At 44.3% G+C, this 14850-nt stretch overlaps 2 long non-coding RNA genes across 2 annotated transcripts in view; both read right to left on the reverse strand.

Annotated features, from left to right (window-relative positions):
- Window positions 1-9995, reverse strand: part of LOC140460403 (uncharacterized) — a 29432-nt gene extending 19437 nt beyond the window's left edge. The window contains exon 1 of the long non-coding RNA XR_011954067.1: window positions 9758-9995. This is a non-coding gene — a long non-coding RNA (uncharacterized lncRNA). The remainder of the gene's footprint in view (window positions 1-9757) is intronic.
- Window positions 1-14850, reverse strand: part of LOC140460408 (uncharacterized) — a 180089-nt gene that overhangs the window by 135769 nt on the left and 29470 nt on the right. The gene's annotated exons all lie outside the window — the stretch shown is intronic.

Below are 14850 nucleotides of genomic sequence, written 5' to 3' on the forward strand. Positions count from 1 at the left end.
TCTCTGGCCGTGAGAGGGAGCCACTGTGCCACCATGCTGTCCTAAACGAATTCTTTGAAAGAGTATGTAAATTGAAGCCTGTGGATATACTGAACTTGAATATCCTAAAGGTGTTTGACATGTTTTCACAAAAAGCATATTGCACAGAGGAACTCGTGGTGTAAAGTATAGTTATAGAACATCAACTGACTGGCAGAAAACAGAATATGCAAAAATGGTTCTTTTGTCAAAATGGTTGTTTATGACAATGTATGGTGGGGTTCCAATAGGCATCACTGCTGGCTCCTCAACTTTCTACAATTATATAGATGACTTACAGGAGGGGATCAAAGGTATGTGGTTACATTTGCAGGCAACACAAAGATAGATGGAGATATACATTGTGGAGATGACATATCAATTATGCAGATTGATAGATTGGTTAAATAAATAAGCAAAACTCTTGCAAGTGGTGTACAATATGGTAAAATGCAATTTGTTACCTACTTGGAGAACAACTGCATAATTCTGAGATGCAGAGGGATCTGGGGGCCTTGCAAATAAGTCACAAGTTAGAATGCAAGCACAGCAAGTGATTAGAAAGGCCAATGACAGAAATGTAAGGCGATTATGCCTCAGTTACAGAGCAATGGTGGGACTACATCTTGAACACAGTGCTCAGTTTTGATATCCTTACCTAAGGAAGAATGAAAATGCATTAAAGGCAATTCACAGAAGGTAAACTAGATTGACACCCACAATGAACAGACTGTCTAATGGAAAATCATGAGACAGACAGGTCTGACTTTCAACCAGAGTTTGGAATAGCAAGGGGTGATTTGATTGAAGTTTCTATGAGCCTGAATGGTCTTCAAAAGATGGATGTTGAGGGATGTTTACTTACTGTTGTGAACGAACAATTAGATCACCCATTTATAGAGTCATCGAGATGTACAACATAGAAACAGACCCTTCCGTCCAACCAGTCCATGCCGACCAGATATCCCAACCCAATCTAGTCCCAACTGCCAGCACCCGGCCCATATCCCTCCAAACCCTTCCTATTCATCTACCCATCCAAATTCCTCTTAAATGTTGTAATTGTACCAGCCTCCACCACTTCCTCTGGCAGCACATTCCATACACATACCAACCTCTGCGTGAACGTTACCCTTAAGGTCTCTTTTATATCTTTCCCCTCTCACCCAAAACCTATGCCCTCCAGTCTGGACTCTCCGACCCCAGGGAAAAGACTTTGCCTATTTATCCTATCCATGCCCTCATAATTTTGTAAACCCTCTATAAGGTCACCCCTTAGCCTCCGATGCTCCAGCAGCTCAAATCCTCCAACCCTGGCAACATTCTTGTAAATAGTTTCTGAACCCTTTCAAGTTTCACAACATCTTTCCAACAGGAAGGAGACCAGAATTGCACGCAATATTCCAACAGTGGGCTAACCAATGTCCAATACAGCCGCAACATGTCCTCTCAACTCATGTACTCAATACTCTGACCAATAAAGGAAAGCATACCAAATGCCTTCTTCACTATCCCATCTACCTGCAACTCCACTTTCAAGGAGCTATGAACCTGCACTCCAAGGTCTCTTTGTTCAGCAACACTCCCGAGGACCTTCCCAATAAGGGCATAAGTCCTGCTAAGATTGGCTTTCCCAAAATGCAGCATCTCGCATTTATCAGAATTAAACTCCATCTGCCACTTCTCAGCCCATTGGCTCATCTGGTCAAGATCCTGTTGTAATCTGAGGTTAACTCTCTGAGGTCCACTACCCCTCCAATTTTGGTGTCATCTGCAAACTTACTAACTGTACCTCTTCTGCTCGCATCAAAATCATTTTGGTAGATGACAAAAAGTAGAGGACCCAGCACCGATCCTGGTGGCATTCCACTGGTCACAGTCTCCAGTGTGGAACACAACCCTCCACCACCACCCTCTGTCTTCTACCGTTGAGCCAGTTCTGTATCCAAGTGGCTAGTTCTCCCTGTATTCCGTGAGATCTAACCTTGCTAATCAATCTCCCATGGGGAACCTTGTCAAACGCCTTACTGAAGTCCATATAGATCACATCTACTGCTCTGCCCTCATCAATCCTCTTTGTTACTTCTTCAAAAAACGCAATCATTTGTGACAAAGGCGGGAAATTTTTTGGAAGGTTGTGCAGCTTTGGAATACTTTGCGACAGAAGATAGTGAAGCCAGGACCATTGAATATTTCCAAGGCAGAAGTAGATTAATTCCTTTGCCTAAGAAGAATCTAAGGATATGGGGATGGATGCGAATGTGCAATGTATAACACAAAGTAATCAGCCTTTATCTTCTTGGGAGTGGAGCAGCTTAATGAGCCGAATGGCTTACTTCAGCTCCTAATTTGGACATTCATATATTCTGCTAGCTATAATGACCTGAGTTTGACTAGCATATATTTCCAATCAGCCCATGTTGATTCTGCTCAGTCCTATCATTAATTTTTAACTGTCCTGTTGTTGTACCTTTTATTATAGATTCCCTGTGCTCTCTTCCTTCTTTCTAAAACAGTGGGTTGACATGTGCCACTTTCCAATTACCACTTTCCAGTGAACTAGCGTTAACCACCAAGCCCAGGGAATTTAGCTACTTTAAATCCTATTCAATTCTCTGATGCATTTTTGTTTCATACATATTAATATCCTTCAGTTCTTCATTTATACTAGCCCCGACATTCGCCATAATTTCTGGGAGCTATTAGTATTTTCCGCTGAATGACATTTCCATCACTGAACCTCTTACCAGCAACATCCTGTGAGTTAAACCTGTGACCTCCTGATTCAGAGAGAAGGTTGATCCCTACTCGCAGCTGGTTTGGGTGTATGACTGTTACCAACACTGTGGCAGTTTGGGAAATCCATTCTTGTTTGGCCAGTAAATACTCAATTCACGCTGCTCAGCATCAAAGGAGTTGACAGTGTCATGACAGTGTCAGTATCAAAGGAGCTGACAGTCAGTAATTTGATTTATCTGAAACAGGTGAGATGTTTCCTGCCTCTGTGCCAAAATCAAAGATCATGTCCAAAGAATCTGTCCCTAGTGGAGGTTTACTACTAACAATTGGAGTCCAAGACCTTTGTCCTTGGTTACTGATAGCTTATTGCTCAAGAGGTTGGATCAAGGGGACACCTATCCAGTTCTTGGTCAACTATCAACTATCCAGGGGCAGAGGGGCATCAACTTGTGCAGAAAGGAGCAGGAAGAAGCTAAACAGCATTCATGGGTTAAACGAATGAGTGGAAAAAATGTTTAATGTCACCCAATACGACAACATCAGAACCATTTACTTTTCACCCGAGGAAGACTGATTGGAGAACTGCTAAATTATTAGAAACTAAGCACTATAAAAGGGGGAAAAAAAGACTTTGGAGACCAAGTACACAAATCATCAAAAGTAGCAGACAGGTACAAAAACCAATTGAAAAATACAAATAGAGGCCTCTATTACAAAGGAGATGAAATACATGGGGTTGAAAGTTATGTTTCAGTTCCAAGCATCATAGAATTCTACATTAAAAATAGACACCATTGGCCTGTCATGTCTGATAATTGAATTCTGGTGGAGTTTCCTCACTTTCAAATTTATGTTGTTAAATTCTAACACCACCTCTGCACACTTCTGGAGACCTCGAGTTTACAGAATCACACCACATTCCTCTCTACCTCCTCCAGGAATAACTTTCTCCCGAAATACTGCCAGTTCCTCAGATTACTTGGCACCCCCGAATAAAATCCACATGTCAGGAAATCTCTGGTGCTGCCCCGACACCAACAGTCACCCTTGGAACTGAAGAAAATGCAGAAATCTAAGCTGCAAAGAGACTTGGGTGTTCTAGTCCAGGATTCTCTCAAGGTAAACTTACAGGTTGAGACAGTAGTTAGGAAGGCAAATGTAATGATGACATTTAATTTGACAGGACTTGAATGTAAAAGTAGGAATGTAGTTGAGGCTTTGTAACACTCTGGTCAGGCCATATTTGGAGTATTGTGCGCAGTTTTGGGCCCAAATCTCAGGAAGGATGTACCGGCCTAGACGTGTGTTCAGAGGAGGTTCACGAGAATGGTCCCAGGAATGAACATTTGAACAAATAAGGAATGTTTGAGGACTCTGGGTCTATATTTAATGGAATTTGGAACAATGACGGGGGATCTAATTGAGACCGACAGAATTCTGAACAGACTGGATGTTGGGAAGATGTTTCCTTTGGTAGGAAAGGCTAGGAGCCGAGGGCACAGCCTTAGACCAAAGGGAAGACCCTTTAGAATGGAGGTAAAGAGAAACTTCTTCAATAGAGTGGTGAATATATGGAACTCACTGCCACCAAAGACTGTGGAGGCCAGGTCATTGAGTACATTTAAGCTGTGAAAGATAGTTCTTGAGTATGAAAGGGATCAAGGGTTACTGGGAGAATGGGGTTAAGAAACTTATCAGCCATGACTGAATCGCAGAGCAGTCACAATGGGCTGAATGGCCTAATTTCAGCTCCTATGGTCTTATGATACACTGATGTGTGGAGGGGTGAGGAACGGGGGGGGGGGGGGGGGGGGGGGGTAAGAGATGAAGAGAGGAATACAATTAAGGGGAAGCTGGATACAGATGAGGGAGAAAGGAAGAGAAGGAAATACAAGAAGCGTACATTAAATTACAGAACGCATTGGAGATCTGGCATACAGAGGGATCTGGGCATAGAGATCCCTGAAAGTGGCAAAGCAGGCAGGCACATGGTAAAGAAGGCATACAGCACGCTTGCCTAGAGTATAAGAGTTATCGAGTTATGTCACAGCTATTTATTCCGGCCACATTCATAACATTGCGTGCAGTTCTGGCCAGCATGCTACCGGAAGGACGTGGATGCTCTGGGAGAGGGTGCAGAGAAGGTTCACGAGGACGTTGCCTCTCATGAAAGCAAAAATCCTCTTTGGATTTCTTTTGATTAGCGAAAACAGGTACTAATGTGGGTCTTTTGTAAAAGCAAAGTGGCATAAAGCAAACGTGTGATAAGTGGGGGATACCAGTTTGATGATGAGGGATGGGAAGGGGCGATGAAGAGGGGTGGGTGGAGGCTCAGGCAGAGCGAAAACACTGGTAGAGGCCAATTCAGCCGACCAGCCTAGCCCTGTGCTGGAGCCTCAATGGGACAGAGACAAATGTATCTATTTCAGACCTACATGCAGTGGTTGGACAAACATTACGCTCCATCCAGGGTAAAAATGTTCTCTATCTGCTCCTGCAGATCAATTCCGTAGGGAAGGTGCTGTCAGACAGCACTGGAAGTAAAGTGGGTGCAAGAGCAGCAAGTCCGACATAAAGGATCCTCTTGTCCCTCCCACTTCACCCACTAAACAGGGATCAAGGTGTGACTCAGCGGCAGTAACAGCAGAATATACTGGCACTAGAGTGTGTCCAGCAGAGATTCACACAATCGATCCCTGGAATGGTACGCCTAACATACGATGAATGGCTGATGATCCTGGGATTGTATTCATTAGCGTTCGGAAGGTTGAGGAGAGATCTAATAGAAACTTACAAGATTATGCTTGGCTTAGAAAGGGTGGATACTGGGAAGTTGTTTCCATTAGGCGGAGGAGACTAGGATCCAGGGACACAGCCTGATAATTAGAGGGGGTCAATTTAGAACAGGAATGAGGAGATATTTCTTCAGCCAGACAGTGTGGGCCTGTGGAATTCATTGCCAGGGAGCGCAGTGGAGGCCAGGACGTTAAATGTCTTCAAGGCAGAGATTGATAAATTCTTAATTAAGGAATTAAGGGCTACGGGGAGACTGTGGGTAAGTGGAGCTGAAATGCCCATCAGCCATGATTAAATGACAGAATGGACTCAATGGGCTGAATGGCCTTACTTCCACTTCTATGTCTTATGGTCTTAATTCATTGATGTTGGCTAGATATTCTAAATTAATCTAGTCCCATATGCCACCACATGGCCCATACCCCTCTGAACCCTTCCTATTCAGAAACCATCCAGATGCCATTCACATACTGTAATTGTACCAGCCTCCACCATTTCCTCTGGCAGCTCATTCTTTACGCTCACTAACCTCTGAGTTAAAAAGTTGCCCTTAGGTTTCTTTTAAATCTTTGCTCATCCACTTCACCCTAAAGCTATTACACTTTAGTTCTGGACACCCCCAAACCCAGGGGACAATATCTTGTCTGTTTACCCAATCCATGCCTTTCATGATTTTATAAATGTGTACAAAGGCCTTTGCCACACTCGGGAAAACAGCCCAAAACAATTCAGTTCAAACCCTCCAAACTGGCAGCATCCTTGTAAATCTTTTCTGATCCCTTTCAAGTTTCACAACGTCCTTGTGATAGGAGCGAGAGCAAAAGTGGCCCATCCAATGTCCTGTACAGCCACAACATAACCTCCGAACTCCGATACTCAAAGGATTGGGAAAGTTGTATTTTGTGGGTTTTGAAAACTGGGAAAGAATGGAAGTATAACCTGAACTTTTGAGGGTCAGTTTGGAAGCATCAACACTTCGGGGGGGGGGGGGGGGGTGGTAGCAGAAAGAAGAGATGAGGGAAGGAAACCAAATGTGCTGCAGCCAACACAGAGCAAGAACAGAGGATGTCAAACTGTTGCAGCCAGCTTGAAGCTGCAATGTGGATCATTGCACATGCTGTACTTGAACCTGATGCATTTATTTGTGGGAATCAGATGCATTTTAAAAATAAAAATAAAGTATCTCCCCCTCCCCAATTGCTATCATCCGTCCCTCCTCACCCAGGTAATTAAGACACATACCTGAGTTGACAGAGTAGATTCCCTCCTTGAATTCACTCCAGTTGCTACAAGTGAACAGATTACCCCCTCCCTCTCTCCCTCCCAGGATGAGGAGTTGCCCAGAGGAGGGTGTTTCACATTGAAACTGATACGGCCACTTCCGCGTTGTGATGTCAAAAATGGGGCAGGGAGCGGGGACAGGCCGACAGTAGAACTCTGCAGCAGATGGAAGGAGAGCAGTTTGCAAAAATCCCTTCCCTTCAAAGAATCCTCACAGTGTGGAAGCAGGCCACTCGGCCCAACAAGTCCAAACCAACGTTCTGAAGAGTAACCCACTCATACCCCTCCCCTTATTGCCCTACGTTTATCCCAGAGTAATACACTGAACTTACACATCCCTGGACACTATGGAGGGAATTTAGCATGGCCAATCCACCCTTGAAGATATGGATCCCAGGTGGGACCCCTCCGTCTCGAGATCGGTCAAAGAACGAACGGAATGCGGACTGTACAAAGCAAAGTTATCAGTTTAATAAAGCAAGGCAGTCTGAACCAATTCTGTCCAGCAACACAGAAGTTAAAGCTTCTGAACTCGAGGGGAAATTGCAGAATTACTTTCGAAAAAAACATGTAAACGATGTGTAATTTAAGAGACAGCACAGCCTTAAAAGACCAATCAAATGTAATAAGGTGACATGTTTGACAGCAGGTTAGTCCAACATTTCCTAGGAAACAGATTGTTTTACTCTCAAAATCATCCCGTGTTTGCTAGTTCAAGGTTAGTTCGAACACCAAATTCATGATTCATATTATTAAACTCCATTGTTTTCTTTTCCCCAAAGCTAATCAACTCAGCAAAGCAGCAATTCAAGTTCACAGTATCAAATCATAACCTGAAGCAATTTTAAATTGAAAAGCCATTTTGTGGTTAATAAAAACCTACATACACCTGTTGCTCCTAACAACAGCCTAAATTCAAATTTTAAATTCTCATCTCCCCCTGGGTTCATCTCCATCATTGCAAGCTCATCAGACGAGCCCCTTGCAAGCCAGGGTGGGAGGGGGAATGATAAAGATCGAACTTGCCCTGCTGTGTGGACTTGCCATTGCCAGCAATGGTGCACAAGAAGGGACAGTTTACCTGTGCGATCCTGAGCAACCAGAGACTGTGCACCAACTATGCCAGGAACATGTCCTCGTCTGCTGAGGGACTGAACATTACCAAGAATGACTATTGCAGTGGTCAGAGATTGAACAGTTCATTTACAGAACAAGTCTAAATGGTCTTTACCCTGGAAAGGTGTTGTGTGCCAGTTTGATACCAGTTGTGCTATGAGCTACCCTGGTAAGCCTTGCCCCATCCAAATAGGTCACACCACAAAAGAGAAGATAGGGAAATGTTATCTTTCAGTCACAATTTGTTTCTTCAAAGTCACAATAGAATATTTGGCAGGGATGAAGTGGTCTGTTATGTGCTGACTTCAGCAAAAGACTCTTTGACCCCTACTGGCACCAATGTCTTCCCAATTATGGGATGGGTGGAACTGTTCTGGGTCAATAACCGCATCTCTTACCAAAAGACCTATCTATTGAACAGCCTCAAGGAAGTCACAAAGGCAGGCATGCCTCTTATTGGCAAGGTCCCTCCCTTACCTACACTAAACCTGGTTATTATTTTGAATAAAGTAAGTACTCCTCGTGCTGTAACTGTAGGAATATAGTCTCCCCTGAGTTTTGCATAGAATGGAAGAATCCAAAAGCTCTACAAAACAGTAATATCACTCTTTGGGATATGCAGCACTCAGTGACTTTTTTCTGTAGGAGGATTTTCAGGAGTTATTAGCCATCAAAACCGTACTTATATCGTTTGTGGTCTCGCCATTTTGGGTAATGAGACAACTGCTGCTTTATTGAGATCAGGATTTAAAATTTGAATTTAGGCTGTTGTTAGGAGCAACAGGTGTATGTAGGTTTTTATTAACCACAAAATGGCATTTCAATTTTAAATAATATTTTAAAATAAATATAACAAAATGGCTTCAGGTTATGATTCGACATTGAACTTGAATTGCTGCTTTACTGAGTTGGTTGGATTTAGAAATAAAAGAGAACAATGGAGTTTGCATAATATGAATCATAAGTAATTTGGTATTCGAACTAATCTTTAACTAACAAGCACGGGATGATTTTGCGCGTAAAACAATCTGTTTCCCAGGAAATATCATTGGACTAACCTGCTGTCAATCATGTCACCTTATTACATTTTATTGGTTTTTTTCTTGTAATTCAGGCTGTGCTGTCATAAAAATAAATAATGCGCAATTTTCAAATGTAATTGTGTAATTTTGCCACGGAACACAGAAGATTTTAACCTGTGTTGCTGGACAAATCTGTGCTAGGCTGCCTTATGTCATTAAGCTGATAACCTTGCTTTAAATAGACCGTACTCCTAGTGATTCTTTTGACCGATCTCGGATCGAGAGAGCCGATTGAGGGGGTCCAGACCTTCACCCTAACCTGCAGAACCCCGAACACTATGGATAAACTTACCTCGGCCAATCCACTCTAACCTGCACATCTCTGGACACTGGGGGTAAATTAGCATGATCAACATACACTAACAAGAACATCCTTGGGCATTATCAGTAATTTAGCATGGCTGAACCCCCCCTAACCTGCACATCGCTGGACAGTCTGGGGAATTAAGCTCGGCCAAGGCCGAGGTTACCACGAGGTTGGAATTCTCTCCCAGAAATGACAGTTGATGGTGCCCTCACCAAGATGGCCGCCCGCGCTCCCCGCCCCAAGACAACATGCGCCTGACCCTCACAAAGATGGCGGCCGGTTGCCCGGGTAACCCGAGAGCTCCTTCGCCGGTGAAGTAAACACTGGGGCCTGTGGGGCTTCTATTGGAGGCCTCAGTCCTCCCCCTAGGAGTTTATAAACTCCCCAGTCTCTCTCCTCCCGCGGTTCCCAATCCTACCCTGTCTCACTGTCTCCTCTCCCCGGGGGCAGGAGCCAGGTCTTGCCGCTCGGGCCTGGCGACCTCCCCGGGATGTTTCTGAAACCTGGTCCTGTTCTGAAGGAGGGTCACCGGACCCGAAATGATTTCTCTCGGCACGAGCTCCCGGACCTGCTCAGCTTTTCCAGCGGTTCTTATTACTTCAGCCACCGGCACCATTCTGCTCCCACACTCAGTAACACCGCCTCAGTCCCGCTGCAGGACCTGCACTGCACATGCGCCAGCTCACAAGGGGTGGGGCCCAGGATTGTGACGTCTCCTGGGTTGAGGGGGCGTGGTTGGGGAGGCCACCAAACAATCGGTGACAATGGGGGCGGGGCGATCGTTTTGCCGGCCCCCAGCCTCCAGAAAGGTGCAATTTCAAAAAGTTTCAACGTAGTGTTTTTTTAACTTTTCAGCCTGTTGTGAAATGTTATTCTGGACCTCTGGAAGGGTCAAACATTAGGAAAGGTTTAAACATAAACAAAGGGAGATTAAAAAATATAAACAAAAATAGGTAAGTTAACTTCCAAAAGAGACCTCGCACTAAATATCAAAAAGGACAGCAAAAGCTTCTGTTGATATGCTCATGGGAACAGAGTCGCTGAGCTAAGTGTGGTACCTTGGAAATGAAAACTGTGAGTTCATGGGGGAATATTGAAGTGGCAGAGATGATCTCAGTTTTATGTTGGCAGACAACAGAACTATTCCTATTAGAATTGGCAAGTCAGAGGCTATAGAAAGGGTAGAACTTAAACAATCAACATTGAGAGGGTAAAGGTACACAGGAAACTATTTGGATTGAGGACAGACAAGTCCACTGGTGCTGATGGCCTACACCCTGGGTCCTGAAGGAAGTGGCAGCGGAGATAGTGAATTCATTAGTTACAATATTCCAAAAATCTCTTAACATGGGAAAGATTAATTGCGTTTGTTTCAGACTGAGATATACATGTTTCTGATTGTCAAGGGGATCAAAGGTTATGGGAAGAAATCTGGACAATGGAGTTGAGAAACATCTCAGCCATGATTGAATGGTGGAGCAGACTCGATGGACTGAATGGCCTAATTTCTGCTCCTGTGTCGTATGATCTTATGGTTCCATTGGATTGGAAAAATGCTAATGTAACACCTGTATTCAGAATGGGAGGGAGGCCATATGTGGGAAATTGCTGACCACCTCGTTGAACATTTGTTGTAGAGTCATAGAGATGTGCAGCGTGGAAACAGACTCTTCAGTCCAACTTGAACATGCCAAAGGATATCCTAACCTAATCTAGTCCCATTTGCCAGCACTTGACTCATATCCCTCTAAACCCTTCCTATTCATCTACCCATCCAGATGCCCGTTAAATGCTGTAACCGTACCAGCCTCCACCACTTCCTCTGGCAGCTCATTCCATCCAAGCACACCCTCTACATGAAAACATTGCCCCTTAGGTCCCTTTTACGTCTTTCCCCTCTCATCCTAAATCTATGCCATCTAGTTCTGGAGTCACCCACCCCATTGAAAAGACCTTGTCTGTTTATCCTATCCATGCCCGTCATTGTTTTATAAATCTCCATAAGGTCACCCCTCACCCTCCGAACCTCCAGGGAAAACAGCTCCTGCCGATTAAGTGTCTCCCAAATGCTCCAACTCTGGAAACATCAGTGTAAGTCTTTTCTGAACCCTTTCAAGGGATCAGGCAGGAAAATGGGGGTCATGAGCAGTTTTGATCGAATGATGCAGCAGACTTGATGGGCTGAATGGCCTAATTCTGCTCCTATATTTGTGAACTTTTGAACTCTGGAGCAGGCAGGACTTGAACCCGATCCAGGGTTAGGGTCGCTACCTCTGTGTGACAAGACATCCAGAAAAATATCAAATCCTCCCCATCAGGGAATTGCACCCCCAGTCTCCTGAGTCACAGATGAGGATACTAACCACTACACTACCGAGGATGCTGGACAGTTGCAAGATGATGGAGATAGGGGTGGAGAATAGGTGGGTGTTTCAGGAACTATTATAGACATGAAAGTGTGAATGATATCCTTGTGTACTGTGTAAAAACAAGGACTGCAGATGCTGGAAACCAGAATCTAGATTAGAGTGGTGCTGGAAAAACACAGCAGGCCAGCAGCATCCGAGGAGTAGGACTAAGCCAGCCAATGATCTGACCTGTGCCACACAAGCAGAGTCCCCCTGGAGTGTTACTGGAGGTATGTTCAGGCTGTAGGAAGAGATCCAATTCCCAGTTTGACCTGGAATGTAATCCCCACAGGCACACAGGGAGTGGTGATCCATTTGCTCCACGTGTGGGAAGGGATTCACTGAGTCATTCAAACTCAAACACATCATTGACTTCCTATTGGACAGAAAGGATTAAACTTCTCAGCAACAACCGCTTTAAAAAAAGTTTCATTTTTATAGTCGTAGCGAGAATCACAGTTTCTCAAACTGTGGACAATACTAGTGATGTTGAGAGACCAGGTTTGGAATGCATGGCCGCCCAGTTAACAATGGTTGCTATGGGGCTCACAGCGATGACTGAGGGGCCGTCCCTTTAGATGCTCAGTTGATTCTGTGTTGTTGATGAGGCGTGGCCTCATGGACTGCTCTCTGAAGTCAGATTCAAAATAAGTTTTGAAAATGATGAGAAAAATCATACACAGAAAAGACAGTGAAAAACTGTTCACCATGGTAAAAGCATTGAGAATTAGAATGCAGATTTCAAATCCATTACAAGGAAGAAAATGTGATGTGAGAAAGAAATTTCACACAGTGAGTAAATAGATCTGGAAGACATTGCATGGAACAGTGGTTGAAGCAGATTCAGTTAAGAGCATTGGAAAATTATTTGATGACAAGAAATGTACCAGTTTCCAAGGAAACGTCAGGAAAATGGCACAACATCAGAAAGCTCATTGAGAGAGCTGCATGGACACAATGGTCTGAATGGCCTGCTTCTGTGATTTAGTAATTCAGTGGTTCATAATTGTTTATCAGGTCTTCGTCAGTTGTGAACGTCAAGCTAACATCTGCTATTTTGTATGGTCAGTCAGATTGATGTTTTATAACTGCAGGGATTGGGACTAGGACCCCAGGTATTCACAGTATGTGCCAATGATTTAGATGAGGGAACTAATTGGAATATGTCACAAATTGCAGATGACACGAAGCTGGGTGGAAGGGTGAGCTGTGAGGAGGATACAATGTTATTTGGACAGTCTGAGTCAGTGGGCAAATGTATGTCAGATGCAGTTAGTGTGGATAAACGTGAGGTTATCCACTTTTCTTGCAAAAATAGAAAAGCAAATTATTTGAGTAACTGTAACCTAGGAGATGGAAAGGTTCACCAAGAACTAATCAAGATGGAGGACTGGAAAATTTGTGGCTGTAAGAGCTGCTCCTTTTTTGAGGTATTTTCAGTGTTGGAGGCGATTTCCTTGAATTCCAGGAGCAGCAATTAATGTTTTATATGCTGATGCATTGTTTTGGAACTTTAGAGTAAAAAAAATCAAGACAACAGCAATTTCAAAATGGAGAAAGACAGCCAAAGGCAGCAAGCACATGGTCTGTAAGGGAGAGAGAGAGAGAGAGAAAGAAAGAAATGTATACTACTAACGGATACAGCAGTAAATCTGCATAGTTACTGCCTTTGCTGTTTGAAATCATGTATCTCTGGACATCTTGGAAAAATTAACAAACAACAAAATTAACAGCTGATCTTGGAGGAACATGTGTAGGAGAGCTCACAGCACAGGAACAGATTACTGCAGAGTTTTTAACGTGTACCTTGCCGTAAGGCTGCAGTAGTGAATAGAGTGGGTGCTTTCTTGATTATATGTTTTGAGATTTTAGTAGTTCACCAGCGAGTCCACAACAGGGAATGGCTAATCACCTGCTCCAGGCACAGGAAGGGATTCATCAATTCTTCCAGCCTGCAGACGCACTGGCGGGTCCACACCAGGCGCAGCATGCTCACCTCCTCTCAGTGCGGGAAGGGCATCACCCCCCTCCTCCCACCTGTGGAGGCACCAGTGAGTTCATGTGCCATCACAGGGTGATTGAAGGAACAAGGGCCGAGTGCCATTATCGACTGGACTATCAACCCAGTTCTCGGGACTCCTCGGGACTCCTGGGTTTGAATCCCGCCACAGCAGATAGCGGAATTGGAATTCAGTCAGAAATCTGGAGTTCAGAATCTAATGTTGAAATCATTTTCTGGGGAAAGAAAACCCTCTGATTCACTCATGTTAGAGTCTGTCTGCAACCCAATCTTGAGTCAGATTGGTTCTGTTTCCAAAGTAGAGATTTATAACATGTCACATGGATTGACTGCCTGAAGATTGTGTGCTTTTTGAGCAAAATATAATGTATCTGCAAATAAAATTCTGCAATTACAATTTCACCCCATATACTGATGTGTGTGCATGCATGAGAGCGTGTGTGTTTGTGCATAAGAGCATGTGTTTGCATTCGACCATGCTTGGTAACGTGTGTGAGTAATGGGGTACAAGCCTGTGTGAGTGGGGTCACTTATAGTGTGACATGAAACCAAGGTCCCTGTTGAGGCCATCCTCATGGGTTCCGTACTTGGCTATCAGTTATACAACACACATTGGAGAGGACAGGGTGGGGCTTGTCTTTCAATTTGCAGAAGGTGGGAGGCTCTGGATGCTGTGATCCAGGGCAAACACATCCTGGAGGACATTCGTTCAGAGAGATGGAGCTGGAAGCCAGGCTGCAGACATGTTGAGGGTAAAGTGGGAAAGTGAACCAAGCACTTTATTCTGGGAGACGGTCATTCCCTTCTGGAGAGAGCCTTTTGTTTGCATCAGTGGACAGGGTCAGGAGGATGTAAGTGCAGGTCTGGCAGGTAAAGGGGATCTGAGAGAGGGCTGCAGGTGGTAGGAGCTCACTGGTTGGGCAGTGGGAGTAAAAACAACATTGGAGAGAGGGAGGTGGCGGTAAGGGACAGAACAGTGAAAGGGATGGTCTCCGTTCTCTGCAGTTGTCAGCAGGAGCACAGATGGCATTGGTGTCTGTTTGGTGCCAGGATTTAGGAACCGATGTGCTCAGGGCTGGAGAA

Source organism: Chiloscyllium punctatum, chromosome 36 (assembly GCF_047496795.1).
Source record: "Chiloscyllium punctatum isolate Juve2018m chromosome 36, sChiPun1.3, whole genome shotgun sequence".
NCBI classification, from domain to species: Eukaryota; Metazoa; Chordata; class Chondrichthyes; order Orectolobiformes; family Hemiscylliidae; genus Chiloscyllium; species Chiloscyllium punctatum.